The 15,310-nt window shown below is 51.2% G+C and overlaps 2 protein-coding genes across 2 annotated transcripts in view; both read left to right on the forward strand.

Moving 5' to 3' along the window:
• Positions 1–15,310, forward strand: part of LOC144806426 (uncharacterized) — a 557,808-nt gene that overhangs the window by 108,621 nt on the left and 433,877 nt on the right. The gene's annotated exons all lie outside the window — the stretch shown is intronic.
• The window catches only part of LOC144806427 (uncharacterized), a 71,331-nt gene that overhangs the window by 49,627 nt on the left and 6,394 nt on the right, over positions 1–15,310 (forward strand). Inside the window, exon 4 of the mRNA XM_078672794.1 lies at positions 180–249. The gene's annotated coding sequence lies outside the window, so the exon portion shown is untranslated. The remainder of the gene's footprint in view (positions 1–179; positions 250–15,310) is intronic.

Genomic DNA, 15,310 nt, shown 5'->3' on the forward strand with positions numbered 1-15,310 from the left:
GTTGGTCTTTGTGTTTCTGTCTCCCAATCCCTGTAGGGAAAGTATGTAGCTCCCCGTTGTAGAAGAGTCGGTCAAGAAGGAGCACACTGCATTGAATAATTTCTTGGTATGTACTTTTTATTAGTATTACAGGAAATCACAATGATTGATTGTCTCTGTTATATTGTTCTTTCCCACAGGGTCTTCCACATCAGTCCCTTAGGTGAGCCTCGGCCGCCGTCGTCCCTCGGACAGAAGGAAAAGACCCAGGTAAGTGTTTTTGCTTTATGGTTTAGCCAAGGGAGGATGTGAGGGATAAATAATAGCCATGCATAAATGTCAAGGGAGGGTGTAGAGGTTGGAGCAACCAAAACAAAAAGAGTAGCCGATGATTTCTGCTCTTGTCTTTATTTCCATCTCACTTATTTCCTTTTCCTTTGGTCCCTTTCACCCCTCAGCCTCCCCTCCCGTCCCTCTCTGACTCAGCCCCTTTCCAAAAGCCCCGAAGACGCCCACGCACCTGGAAGAGCCATGTCCTTCCGGGGCCGTGGCGTGGTGACTCCGCGACCTTCAGTGAGGTCTGGTCTTCTGCTTCGGCTTTCCCTCCTCCGCCAGGTTCGGGTGTTCTGCTCGCCGACAAGCTGTGACCTCCCCTGGGCTCTGGTTGTCTCTCTCGTAAGGCTGTTAGTCCTTCTCTGTCTTTCCGGTCTTCCCCGCTGGTTTTTCCGCCTCGCGTTCCCATGCCACGTGTAGCTGGACTAACTACTGAGCAACCTGACGCGCTCTCCGCCCCGCCTTCTTCAAGTGTGTATCCTGTGATGTCCGTCCTCAGCTCCGGCTTAAAGGGGCCGCCTGCCGATTCCCCTCTCTCCACTTCTTGATAACAGCAAATCGGACAACTGGTAAAAGGGGACTGTGAATATAGGAGGGGAGAAATATATGAAGGGATGGCATGGCACTCCTTATCCTCTATCCCATTGTCTACCACAGGGGCTACCTGACACACCCCACACACACCCAACATAGCTTATCCTAAAACACACCTCCCAAAAACAAGATACCAAACAAAAGGAAAATCTTAGGAGCTTCAGGTGATGTCCCTAGTGTCTGATTACTGGTGTTTGTTTAGGTTTACAGGAGTCCAGAGGTTACATAGCAAACCTTGTCTATGCATGCCATGTACTTTTCATTCATTATTGTAGTATTTATGTAATCCACTCATCGCGTTCCAGAAGGGAGATGTATTTGGCTACAGTTGTTTGTATAGCTCTAGACTAGATCTGGTCTGTGTCTCCTGCTCCACAGCTTGTACCCGCAAAAGTGCATCTATGTCTCCTTCCCTTGGGAGCAAATCCACCTGTATTCCAGTTTAAGCATATTTATTCTCATAGAATCACTTTCAAAATCACTGTTCCCCAAGTAAAAATTCTAATTCAGTCTGCCCCAATTCATTTTGGGGGTTCTCCTTCATCAGGGTATGCACGTGAGGAATCTATGTTGTATGTTGTGTGCGGAAAATATTGACATAAGAATTAACTTGCAATGCAATCTAATCCTACAGATACATAAATTAATAGTTTACTACATGTCGTGGTAGAGCCTAACCGCAAGTCTGCGTTTGTGTTATACCAGGGTCTTCACCTTTTCGATAGTGAGAGCTACTTCTGATCGAGGAGAATCATCCTGATCTACTGCCTTTATCACGTGGCTTAGCTAAGGGTAGATGAATGCCAAGCAACTTAATTGCTGCCCTAGAGCGCCCAGTCCTGCTGCACTGAGCACATAGCATTTGTAGCACTGGGTTAGGAAAGGTTTACCTGTAGGGCCCCTAAGACTTTGTAGCACTGTTAGGTTTACCTGCGGGACCCCAAGCATTTATGGTACTGGTAGTAACGGTGTATCTGTGGGGTCCCCAGGGACCTGTTATGTTCATTTTATTCTTATTAACGAATCTCCTCTGAAAGGTGAGTGTTTCACTGAGGGTTGTGGCCTCTTTGTCCTGCAATACATGGGATGTTATTGTTCTCTCTAAGTGAGTGTGAAGACAGAAGACTTCTATTATCTGGTGAGTTGCCCTCCTGTTCATTGGCTCCTGTCCACATCCTGGCCCTGCTTTAAAAATTCAAGATTAATATCCAGTAGTGGCAGTCACAGTATAAGGACTGTGAGCAAGACCTGCTGTAGAGGTTTCGCTGTCCTAGGAAAAATGTCTTAATGTAGGAAAGGGCCTGTTTTGGACATGGTTAGCCTTCACTTTTTAACCGGAAAATGATATAGTATTTACTGGAAGTGGACAGGGTCCCTGCCAACCAGGTCCCCTGAGCCCGATCTCCTTCCCTTAAGTGTACCTGTCGTTTCCACGGTTGGCACCCCATTAGCTCACATATAAGTGCCTAGTAAAAGATTACCTCTGGTACCAAAGGCCTTGTTTAAGAGGGTCTCTAAAGGCTGCAGCACAAATTATGCCACCCTAAGGGACCCCTCACCACGCACATACACACATGCAAACATACATACATACATACATACATACATAGATACATACATACTGCCACTGCAGCTGTGTGTCTTGGTGCAGACAAAACTGAAGAGTCGACGTGCCACACATCCCTGTATGCGATGCCCATAGATATAGGTAAGACACCCCTCTAGCAGGCCTTATAGTGCATGCTGCTTTAGGGATATCTACTGCAATGTCCTTGTCGATTCCTGAATATTGCAAGTGACCAGGCAAGCTCTATAGTAAGCACATTGGCTGGACACTTGTCATTACGAGTTCCCCAGCCTCATGAAGGTTTCTCTGAAATATGGGATATTTGATACCAAACATCTGAGCATATTAAAACTGCATTGATTGCAGTGTCCGATTTATTAAAAATTGCACACAGGGTGCCCCTTAGAGGGTATACAACCATTACAACGCAACTTTTACAACGCAATGCCGTTACAACTAAACCATTACAATGCAAGTACCTTTACAACGCAGATGGTTTTACAACGCAATGCCATTACAACGCAAATATAGGTAAGTATAGGTAAGTATATAATATAGTGTACATTTATTTAAAGAAATAATTAAATTTTCATAATAATTAAATAAAATATTAATTTAATATTAATTATTAAAAAAGTAATTAGTACATTTTACCCTTACACTATCCAGCACTTACCCTACTATTACACCCCCCTGGAGTTAGAATAGTAAATGTTACCCCTACACTATCCAGCACTTACCCTACTATTACACCCCCCTGGAGTTAGAATAGTACATTTTACCCCTACACTATCCAGCACTTACCCTACTATTACACCCCCCTGGAGTTAGAATAGTAAATTATACCCCTACACTATCCAGCACTTACCCTACTATTACACCCCCCTGGAGTTAGAATAGTAAATTTTACCCCTACACTATCCAGCACTTACCCTACTATTAGACCCCCCCGAAGTTAGAATAGTAAATTATTCCCCTACACTATCCAGCACTTACCCTACTATTACACCCCCCTGGAGTTAGAATAGTAAATTTTGCCCCTACACTATCCAGCACTTCCCCTACTATTACACCCCCCTGGAGTTAGAATAGTAAATTTTACCCCTACACTATCCAGCACTTACCCTACTATTACTCCCCCCAGGAGTTAGAATAGTAAATTAAAATTTGAATAATTAAAAAAAATTAAAGTACACTATATTATATACTTACCTTTTTTTGCGTTGTAATGGCATTGCGTTGTAAATGTAAATGTAAAGGTAGTATACTTGTAAAGCGCACAGCTGCCCCAGCAACGGGGCGTCCCGGCGCTGTATAACTCTGGGGAACTCGTCCTGGCTTTCCCTGTGGGATGGTCCCTTGCTGGGAGTCCCCAAGGTGGAGCCAGGCCTCCCCGGAATTGGTGGGGCCGTTGTGGAGATTAGGCAAGCTAATGCCCAGAGTTGCCGAGTGGAACCCCTGATTAGAGTAAGCACCGAAGCGAGAATTATCGAGTCCGCTGACCAAGGTCCACGACCCTCTGCGTTGTAAAGGCATGCGTTGTAAAGGTACTTGCGTTGTTATAGTTTCGTTGTAAAGGTATGCGTTGTAAAAGTATGCGTGGTAACGTCATACATCCCCCTTAGAGGGGTCCCCTAAGATCTACCAATCCTTAGTGTGGTCACCGACTGGCCTGAGCCAGCCTGCTACCACCAGACAGTGTTCTGTCCTCATGGAGAGAGTGCCTGTGCATTTTGAGGTTGATAACAATGCCTTTCCTGGGTGGAGATATTCACACCTCTCCCTGGTCAGGCAGAGCCATCTGTGGCAGGGATTTTCAAAGGCCTTGCCACCCTGGTAATGCAACCCCAGCCTCTTCTGTTAGAGGGAGCAAGCGATCATCCTGGCCTCACCCCCTTTTAGGCGCAAGGACAGGTGGGAAACCTTAGATAGAGCAGGAGGTGCGCCACCGCACCCTCTGTCAACTCCACCCCTCAGGTGCTGAAGATGGGAAGATGATGGGACTTATCCAATCAGGGCTAGGACTGTGTCCCCTTCCCACAGGAGGTGGGCATGATAGAGGGTATAGACACCCCAGGAAAGGGGCCCATTAGACTCTACCTGTCACTCCCTTGTAACACCCTTAAATCAAGATTTTAGGTGGCATCCCCAGACCCTGAATTTCAGTTCTTGACGACCTAAGATGAGCCGGGCACTGCAGCCTTCTCTGCTGGTGAGGATCTGTAGAGAACTATTGTCTTGGTCCCAGTCCTACTGGCCTGTCTGCATCCCTGGATGATCCAGAACCAAAAGTCAAGTCGTCTTGCAGCCCAGCGACCTCCAGAACCTTGGGAGGACTACCTGCCTTCGATAAAGGGCAATCTAGTTTTATGTAGTGGGATTTGGCCAGGGAGTGTCAGGACAAGCCAAGCTATGTTACTCACTCTATATTTGCAGACTTTGTGTTTTTGGTCTAATCACTCTCACTAATGTGCACCGTATTTTCGGTGTCAACACTATCGATTGAGCACTAGTTGAATAAAAAGAGATTTACAAAGTACCTGTGTCTTGGCAAGATAAGCAGTGTGCTGGTCATTTATTCAATCGAGTCTGTTGTTGAGCTCTGAGTTCAAGCTGCCCTTTAATAGAATTGGCAGTATCAGTATATTTAGTTAAATTAGACAAAAATTACTTCTAATTGCCAACTCCCTGACACCCTGAATGGCCTCAACCCAATCGCCATCGCCAAGCTTGCCTAGATCCCTCTCCCACACAGCTCTCCGCGTCCCCAAGGCATCCAGAGAATTGTAGATCAACTTCCTATAGATGGTTGAGATTGCTTTTTCGGTCAGGGGATTAGTTAGCAGCTGGTCCTCCAGTAGGGATGCATCAGGCAACTGCCCCCCTTCCCGAATGTGACTTTGCAGAGCGTGGCCACCTGCAAATGTCAGAACAGTTGGCCTGGTCGCCCCCACACCCCCGCCTGCTCCTCCTTAGCTGCTGCCTGAGCCTCGCACTGCACGTCGCCCCAGCCGCCGCAGGGCCGCCGCAGAGCCGCCCCAGCGCCGCCCAAGCCACCGCAGGGCCGCCGCCGAGCCCTCAGGCTTTTCCCGCCGGTTTCCCACGAGACCCCGCCCCCCCCGCCTGCTGATTGGTTCCCGCGTTCCCCGCCTCCCCGCAGACCTTCCCTCCCGGCTCCCCTCTTATGACGCCCCCAGAGCGACCGCGCAGCGGACGCGCGCAGCGGGAGCACCGATTGAGCGCCGAAGGTGCGCCAAAGGTAAGCCCGTCTACGCCCGTCCGCTCCTGGACCGCGCCAAGTTCCAGGACCCCTGGCCCCCGCAGACCCCAGCCCACCCGCCGGACGTACGACGCTGCCACCCTCAACGCACTCAACACCGGCCGAACCCCTGGATGCTACCGAGCCACCCCGAGATGCACCCACGGACCCTTCACCTGCCAGCCCTGCAAGTTCACCTGCATCCGGACCTGCACTGCATCAGCGCCCACCCAGCCGAACACCAGCAGCAACCACCTCAAGTGCATCCTGCTCAACACCCGCTCCGTCCACAGACACGCCGTCCAACTCTGGAACCTCCTCGACACCACAGCTCCTGACGTCGCCTTCCTCACGGAAACCTGGATGAACGCCTCCTCAGCGCCCGACATCGCCATCGCCATCCCAGAGGGCTACAAGATCTTCCGGAGAGACCGCGACAAACAGACTGGAGGAGGTATCGCCATCATCCACAGGAACAGCATCCGCATCTCGACCAACACCGACGACACCCTGACAACCGCCGAACACCTGCACTTCCAGATCCACACCGACCCCAAGACCACCCTCAGGGGCACCCTGATCTACCGACCCCCGGGACCACGCACTCAATTCAGCGAAGACATCGCCGACTTCATCAGCCCGCACGCCCTCCCCTCCGCCGACTACATCCTCCTCGGGGACATCAACTTCCACCTGGAGAACAACAACGACCACAACACCACCACCCTGCTTGACAACCTCGCCACCCTCGGACTCAAGCAGCTGGTGACCACCCCCACCCACCTCGCCGGACACACACTCGACGCCGTCTTCTCGTCCAGCAAAGACATCACCTTCAGCCACGCCACTGGACTCCACTGGACGGACTACAGCTGCATCCACTTCACCTTCAGAAGAACCACGGTCCACCACCACCAGCAACAGGCTGCACGAAGAAGCTGGAACAAGATCACAGCCGACCAACTCGCCGCATCCCTGAGCCAGCACCCTCCCGCCAGCTCAGCGAACCCCAGCCAAGCCGCCGACAACCTCACGAAATGGATCTGCACCTGCGCGGACCAACTCGCCCCTCTGAGGACCCCGCCCAGCAGACTCGGAAGCAAGAAGGCCCCGTGGTTCACCGACGAACTCAAGAGCTCCAAGAAGAACTGCCGTGCCCTAGAGAAAGCCTGGAGAAGAGACCCAACACCGGACAACATGGCCACCCTCAAGCTCGCCACCCGAAAGCACCATCAATTGATCCACGCCACCAAGAAAACAGCATTCAAGGACCGGCTGGACAACAACGCACACAACAGCAAGGAACTCTTCAACATCGTGAGAGAGCTCTCCAACCCCAACGCCGGAATCAACGACATCACCCCGTCGCAAGACCTCTGCAACTCCCTCGCCTCCTACTTCCACAACAAGATCGCTGACATGCACAACAGCTTCAGCACACAAACAACGCTCCCCACGACCGCACCAACGCCCCCCACCACCACCCTCAACGCCTGGACACCGATCAACCTCGAAGACACCATCCACACGATGAACTCCATCCACTCCGGATCTCCAACCGACCCCTGCCCTCACCACGTCTTCAACAAGGCCGACGCTGTCATCGCACCCCACCTGCGGGACATCATCAACACCTCCTTCGACACGCCACCTTCCTTGAGAGCTGGAAGCACGCCGAACTCAGCGCTCTACTAAAGAAACCAACGGCGGACCCCACCGAACTCAAGAACTACCGCCCCATCTCGCTCCTCCCGTTTCCAGCCAAAGTCATCGAGAAGACCGTCAACAAGCAACTGGCAGCCTTCCTCGAGACGACTGGATCCCTCGACCCATCTCAGTCAGGCTTCCGGGCCAACCACAGCACCGAGACCGCCCTCATCGCTGCCACCGACGACATCCGAAACCTGCTGGACAACGGAGAAACAGCGGCCCTCATCCTACTGGACCTCTCCGCGGCATTCGACACTGTCTGCCACCGCACCCTAGTGCAGCGCCTCAGCAACGTCGGAATCGATCACCTCCTTCCTCGCCGGAAGGACACAGAGAGTTCGCCTGCCCCCATTCAGATCAGAAGCCACGGAAGTCATCTGCGGCGTTCCCCAAGGCTCCTCGCTCAGCCCCACCCTCTTCAACGTCTACATGAGCCCCCTTGCAGCCATCGCATGCCAACACAACCTGAACATCATCTCCTACGCCGATGACACCCAGCTGATCCTCTCCCTGACCAACGACCCCGCCACCGCCAGAGCCAACCTACACGAAGGGATGAAAGACGTGGCCGAGTGGATGACGACCAGCCGCCTGAAACTGAACACAGACAAGACGGAAGTCCTCATCCTGGGCTCCTCACCCTCCGCCTGGGACGACTCCTGGTGGCCCCCCGCCCTGGGCAACACACCCAAACCGACAGACCACGCACGCAACCTGGGCTTCATCCTGGACTCCTCCCTCTCCATGACCAGACAAGTCAACGCCACCTCCTCGTCCTGTTTCAACATCCTGCGCATGCTACGTAAGATCTTCCGTTGGATCCCCACCGAGACCAGGAAGACGGTCACCCAGGCCCTCGTCACCAGCCGACTGGACTACGGCAACGCCCTCCACGCCGGAACCACCGCCAAGCTCCAGAAAAGACTCCAGCGGATCCAGAACGCCTCGGCGAGACTCATCCTCGACGTCCCAGACGAAGCCACATCTCCAGACACCTGAGAGACCTGCACTGGCTCCCGATCAACAAAAGAATCACCTTCCGGCTCCTCACCCACGCACACAAAGCCCTACACAACCAAGGCCCGACCTACCTCAACAGCCGCCTCAACTTCTACGCTCCCAAACGCCATCTCCGCTCGACCAATCATGCCCTCGCAGCCGTCCCCCGCATCCGCAGAGCGACAACAGGAGGAAGGTCCTTCTCCCACCTGGCCGCCAAGACTTGGAACTCCCTCCCGACCGACCTACGCCTGACCCAAGACCACCTCTCCTTCAGGAAGAAGCTCAAGACCTGGCTGTTCGAGCAGGAGCGGACCCCCCCCCCCCATAGCGCCTTGAGACCCTCCGGGTGAGTAGTGCGCGGTATAAATGCCTATGATTGATATGATTGATTGAACCGTTTTTAGTCACCTAATTCATACTTTTGTTGTAGGATCGTGAAGGACACAAGTGCCTGTCGCCTCACACATCGCCCGGCCGCTCTAAGCTAATCAATCCCCATTTTTGAAGCCCTGCAATCCTCCCGCTGCACTTACGAGATCACCATCATACAGTGGAGTAATTTCAGTCAGCTTACCTTCTCAGCCTAAACACTTGGTAGCCTCTTTCCACACCTTTACCAATGTTTAGGTATGAGTAGTTAGGGTGCACTCATACTTTTTTCGATACAGCACCGGGGTGGGGTAACCTCTCTTGCCCATGGCCAATCTATCTACCCGGTAAGAAGGATCCTCACAGTCCGCAACAACCCAGTTGTTGACTGCCACCAGCTGCGTGACCCAGTAATACTTGTGAATGCTCCGGACCGCCAGTCCACCTTAATAAACTCCCCTCTGCAACTTACTCAGTGTGACGTGCCACCATCCCACAACAGGAGGCGAAGTTCTCAGACTATCTTTTGAAAAAAAATGTCTGGTGGGATCTTAAAGGACATTTTTTGCACAATGTACAGGAGACCCTGGAGGGTCATCACTTTAAATAGGGCCACCCAGCCCAGTAAGGAGAGCGGGAGCGCCCGCAAGTGTGGGGCATCCCAGCGAAGATCTAATTACGGGAGTATGTTCCTGCCTGTGCTCTCTTGTAATGAACACAACCAAATATTTAAAGCTATGTAGTGCCACCCTAACTGTGCACCTAGTGTGCAGCCGCAGGGTCCCTGCCACCAGCAGGAATATTAAGGACTTCTTCCAGTTAATATTATATCCTGAATAATCTCCAAGTATGTGAAAAATGTGTAGGATTCATTCACTCGAGAAGGCTGGCTACGTGTCATATAACAAAACGTCCTGAGTAGACGGAGATTCTCACATCCCACTCCTGATCAACTGGAATACCCCATATGAGAGGTCCTGGTGAACCCAAACATGTGTGAAGATCATAGGAGACAAGGAACATCCCTGTCGGACGGCAAAGACTCGGTAGACTGTATTATTGACACGCATGCACGCTACAGGGGCCACATACAAGAGCTTAACAGCAGCGCCATTGTTTCAGCAAAGGAATCCCCTATTGCATATGGTACTCCATTAAGGTGTCGGAGATTTAAGCGCGTTCCCTGGTGTGGCATAAAGCTCGATTGATCAGGATGAACCACTGTTGCAATACTGTCCGCAGGCAGATCGCCAGGGCGTTCGCAAGGACCTTAGTCTCAATATTAAGCGGGGAGATAGGCCTATAAGACCCACACTGAGTTGCTGGTTCGTCCTTTTTAGGGCTCGGGCCTACCGTCCCACTGGCCTAAGAGTCCTTTTCTCAGGGCTTCCGAAAACGTACCTAACGAATTCCAGGCTGCTCGTGGTTTTTTGTGTTTTTTTATGCTACGTGCATTGCTATTGGCCTTTGTGTGCGTGTGCTTTAGAAACACAACACGCAATAGGCCATAGGCGGTCGAGTAGCTCCGCCTATGGCCTATTGGTGTCTGTTACGTGCATCAGAAGGCCATATATCTTCAATTATCTCAGCCTTCACGGCGGAGATAATTCAAGACATATGGTGGCAGTGGCGCGCGCGCATGCACCACTCGCCGGCGGTTTACGATTATGTTTCTTTCTCTTTTTTTTTGCGGCTTCTGTTTTTTGTTGCGAGTTGCTCTCGTATCGGGCATACTAATATCTGTTATGAGATCAAGTAGGCAGGGGTGCTGAGAGATAGACTCGTATATTATATTTAAATTATATTTAAAACTTTTAATTGAGAGACTGGATACATTTCATGCCCATGATTTATGTCAGCAAATTGGGCCGCTTAGCTGTCTATGAACTGAATAACAAGAGCACTTGGAGCCGGCGCTTGCTTTCCAGCTGGAGTTGGCAAACTGCAAAAATTCCAAATATGTATTTAGAGCACGGAGCTCTCCCTGTCAGCCTCTTCTCTGTGTCTACGCTGGGCTTAGGCAGGGTCAGTCTGCTCCCAGGGCATGGTTCTTGCGACACAGAGGGGCGCTGGGCTGGGGCAGGGTCAGTCAGCTTCTAGGACATGGTTCTTGCAGACACAGAGGGGCGCTGAGCTGGGGCAGGGTCAGAAAGTGTTGAGGGCAGAGAGTGTTGAGTGCAGAGAGTGTTGAGGGCAGAGTCTTGAGGGCAGAGTCTTGAGGGCAGAGTGTTGAGGGCAGCGTGTTGAGGGCAGCATGTTGAGGGCAGCGTGTTGAGGGCAGAGTATTTAGGGCAGAGTGTTGAGGGCAGAGTGTTGAGGGCAGAGTGTTGAGGGCGTGCAGAGGGCAGCGTGTTGAGGGCGTGCAGAGTGCAGCGTGTTGAGGGCATGCAGAGGGCAGCATGTTGAGGGCGTGCAGAGGGCAGCGTGTTGAGGGCATGCAGAGGGCAGAGTGTTGAGGGCGTGCAGAGGGCAGAGTGTTGGGGGCGTGCAGAGGGCAGAGTGTTGAGGGCAGAGTGTTGAGGGCAGAGTGTTGAGGGCAGAGTGTTGAGGGCAGAGTGTTGAGGGCAGAGTGTTGAGGGCAGCGTATTGAGGGCATCATGTTGAGGGCTGCATGTTGAGGGCAGCGTGTTGAGGGCAGCATGTTAAGGGCGTGCAGAGTGTGTGTGAGTGCAGCGTGTTGAGGGCAGCGTGTTGAGGGCGTGCAGAGTGTGTGTGAGGGCAGACTGTTGAGGGCGTGCAGAGGGCAGCGTGTTGAGGGCATGCAGAGGGCAGCATGTTGAGGGCGCGCAGAGGGCAGCGTGCAGAGGGCAGAGTGTTGAGGGCGTGCAGAGGGCAGGGTGTTGAGGGCATGCAGAGGGCAGAGTATTGAGGGCAGCATGTTGACGGCAGCGTGTTGAGGGCAGCGTGTTGAGGGCAGCGTGTTAAGGGTGTGCAGAGTGTGTGTGAGTGCAGAGTGTTGAGGGCAGCGTGTTGAGGGCAGCGTGTTGAGGGCAGCGTGTTGAGGGCAGCGTGTTGAGGGCAGCATGTTGAGGGCAGCATGTTGAGGGCGTGAAGAGTGTGTGTGAGTGCAGAGTGTTGAGGGCGTGCAGAGGGCAGAGTGTTAAGGGCTTGCAGAGGGGAGCGTGTTGAGGACAGCGTGTTGAGGGCAGCATGTTGAGGGCAGCATGTTGAGGGCAGCGTGTTGAGGGCAGCGTGTTGAGGGCAGCGTGTTGAGGGCAGAGTGGGAGTGAGTGCGGCAGAGTGTGAGTGAGTACAGCATGCCACCATTCTTTTTTTTAAGTTTCAAAAACCTTTATTTCACATCACATAGAATACACAGCTGTGAATCCACAACCCGGAGACCGGCAGCGCTACATAGCAACATATCAGTAGCACGATATTAATCCATACCTGCGTGAAACATATCCAATCATTTTAGAAAACACTTTCTTTATGTCCTTGGAAACCAAATCAACAGTACCCTAACTCAACTTCCTGCCATGGCCCCAAACTGTATAATAACGATGTACGACGTCTCACAGTGCCCAACCCATGGAACTCGTTTTTTGTCAGTCATGAGGATCGGGAGGTCCCAACCTCCACTTGTATGGACACTGTGACGTTGCCCATCGCTTGTCGCAAAAACTTTCTTGAACGCAATTAAACTCCCATGACACCCCACCCATCCCCCTCCCCTATTCACAACTTCCTCTTACCCTTCCCCCCCCCCCTGCCTAGATTAGAACCCTTCCCAATGTGGTCAGTGTGCTCTACAGTTTGATTCTCTAGAAACAAGCAAAAACAGTGATATCGGGTCTGTGCAATCAGCTCCTCAAATCGGGTCACCAGGTTACATGCATACACTCCATAACACATGGCTAAAAGACATTGCCATTTACAATGCCATTAGCTCTAACTCAAATAAATCCGAGACCTATTGCATTTTTACTGCTTGTTGGGATGACCGCCACCTCAGACCTTCTTTGGTGCTCTGGGAGACGCCCTTATTTACAGGCAGTCTGAAACCTACTCTGGAGGTATTCCCTGATTTTATCCATCATGCTTTTATATAATTCTAATGGGAGCTCATCAGGCCCCGTCGCTTGCCCTGTTTTCAAGGTTCCTATTGTCTTATTGATTTAGTCTACTGTCAGGTCTTGGTCTAGTGCGTCTCGATCCTCATTCGTTAGCATTGACAGGGTCAGGTCTTTCAGGAAGTCTCTCCCAGTATTTCTGTCCCCTTGTTGTCAGTGTCCTCAAGGATCCAGTTCCGTCCTTTGTCTTGTCTCTCTAACCATGCAAGCAACTCATTGGCTTTATCACCGACATCATATAGACAATGCTGGGTAGTCAGCGTATGAGTGCCAGCTATTTTCCATTACTGCTCTTAATGTGTGCTGCTTCAGTTGATGGTGTAATGGGAGAGAAACTGATTCCCCACTTCCCAACCGAACCTCCAGGAAAGCACATTCCTTGTCCTGAGCTTCGCACTTCAATTTACGTTCCTTCGACATTCTCCCAATCAAGGCTTGTGTCTGGCCTCGAATCACTGCCTTAAATTCACCCTATAGCATGCAAGCTGATTCAACAGGCCGCCCGTTCTCCTTAAAATAGAATTCTGCTCTATCTCTCATACAAGCTTTGAACGTCTTGTCTTTTAAATATCACGGATCAACCCTTGGGGGTAGGATGAAGTCCATAACCGGACCATCCAGTTGCACCTCCACCAGCGAATGGTCTGAGATTCCCCCTGCTATGTGCGTAACAGATCTAAAATCAACTTTATGGGTGAAAGGATGGTGCAGGCATGCCAGACTACCATGTGCTGTAGACAGGTGTGTCCGGTTCTGATACCCTCTTCCCCTCTAGGGGAATTTAGGAGTATCATGAATATAGTATAGGTGCAGTTCTGTCACTCCAGTCACCCCAATGCGTATATGCTCTGTCGTAAGTGCCTTATCCTTCCACAGGATGAGTCAGTCTTGTATGGGTCTCTTTCCTGTTTCCCGGCACTTGAATGGCACACCCGAACACTCGAGAGAGCAGTGACCCACCAGCAGGCTTTTGTGGAGAGCTTTTGTCCTGGATGTAAGGCTGCATACAGTAGGGCACCCACTCTGTCTTTTCTTTGCCTTTGCCTTTGCCTGAAAATCAGCAGTCCCAAGGTAGCAGTCACACCTGGCCTGTCGGTAAGTGCAAGCCCTCTGGAGGCCTGACTGTCAGCAATTGAGCCCACACTGTGGCCGGCTGGACCACAGGCGTAAGCTCAGACCGGGTGTTTGACACTGGCGTAGTTGTAGTCCCTCATGGGCCTCTGACACAGAGTAGTCAGAAATTCAGCAGCTAAAGGCCCAACACATGCTCTCCAGGAAGCCAGTAGATTTAGACCCTGTTGTGTTAGGAATTTGGCAAATGCAACCTTGAATGGGCCTGTTGGCAGCACACAATCGTCCAACTGGGCCTCAACAATCACTTTGTCGTAGAGTTTTATTTTTTGGCTTGAACTGTTGGGAGAGTCTTGGCGGGGCTGGGGGGGGGGAGTCCCTCAGACTAGCTGGTCCTGCTGGATGGCTTTCCGGCCTGCCTTACAGATAACGAAGATATGTCGAACCTTGCCTCTTCCAGGACAGCCTTGTCCTCCCTTCCCTTTCTTACCAGACAGCCAGGCTTCTAGGCAGACTGACTTCTAGGCTCTTCAGGACAGGTACACAGCTTCTCCATTAAGTAATTCAGCCTGCAGGTGATGTCCCTTCAACTTAGATAAACTGTCAGGCTGACACCATCCCTGGTGTCACAGCAGGCACCTGAATACTTTGTAGAGCATTTTATTCCTTGGTAACAGAGGACTTTGAACTAGGGTATAAAAAGGGATAGATGGTCCCACTTGTATACACAACTGGCAGGCAGGAGATGCGGTTTACTCTGTCGCACTCTCACATTGCATTTATGCTACGCACACCAACACCCTAAACATGCACTTGATGTTATCGCAAAATCTGGGCACAGGTATAGAAATGGAACATTACATGGGTGTGTCAGTAGGAAGCCACTACACTGACCATGATGCAAAGATCTCATCAGGCTATTGATCCTTACAACAGGGTGCATTGCCACCACCGCTCTATCTGGTAAACCCATGCCAGTCCTCTAGCTTAAATAAGGGCACACTTGGTGTGACCCTCAAGGTCACAGGACCGGTCCAAGACCTCTCATAGTCCCTTGTTAGAAGTTGCACAATACTGGGGTGGCAGAAAAATTCAGTCTAATTTTCCTGTCTGGAAAAAAATGGTGTCCTGTTTTTCTGCACCCGGTACATCCAGGTGCCGAAAAACCTAACAAAGGATAATCAGATGGAATAAAATGAACACATGAAAGTACGCCTTAATTTCATTGCCCTTGATTCATACTCTGGACTATAGTTGAGGGATATGTCTAGGCATAGTCCTCGCAATACACAATAGATTTGCGTGCGGCAGAGGCCAAACTCAAAAGTCAGGATACCAGATACAAGTAGGTGG

Source organism: Lissotriton helveticus (genome assembly GCF_964261635.1).
Source record: "Lissotriton helveticus chromosome 1_1 unlocalized genomic scaffold, aLisHel1.1 SUPER_1_unloc_7, whole genome shotgun sequence".
Classification (NCBI taxonomy): Eukaryota; Metazoa; Chordata; class Amphibia; order Caudata; family Salamandridae; genus Lissotriton; species Lissotriton helveticus.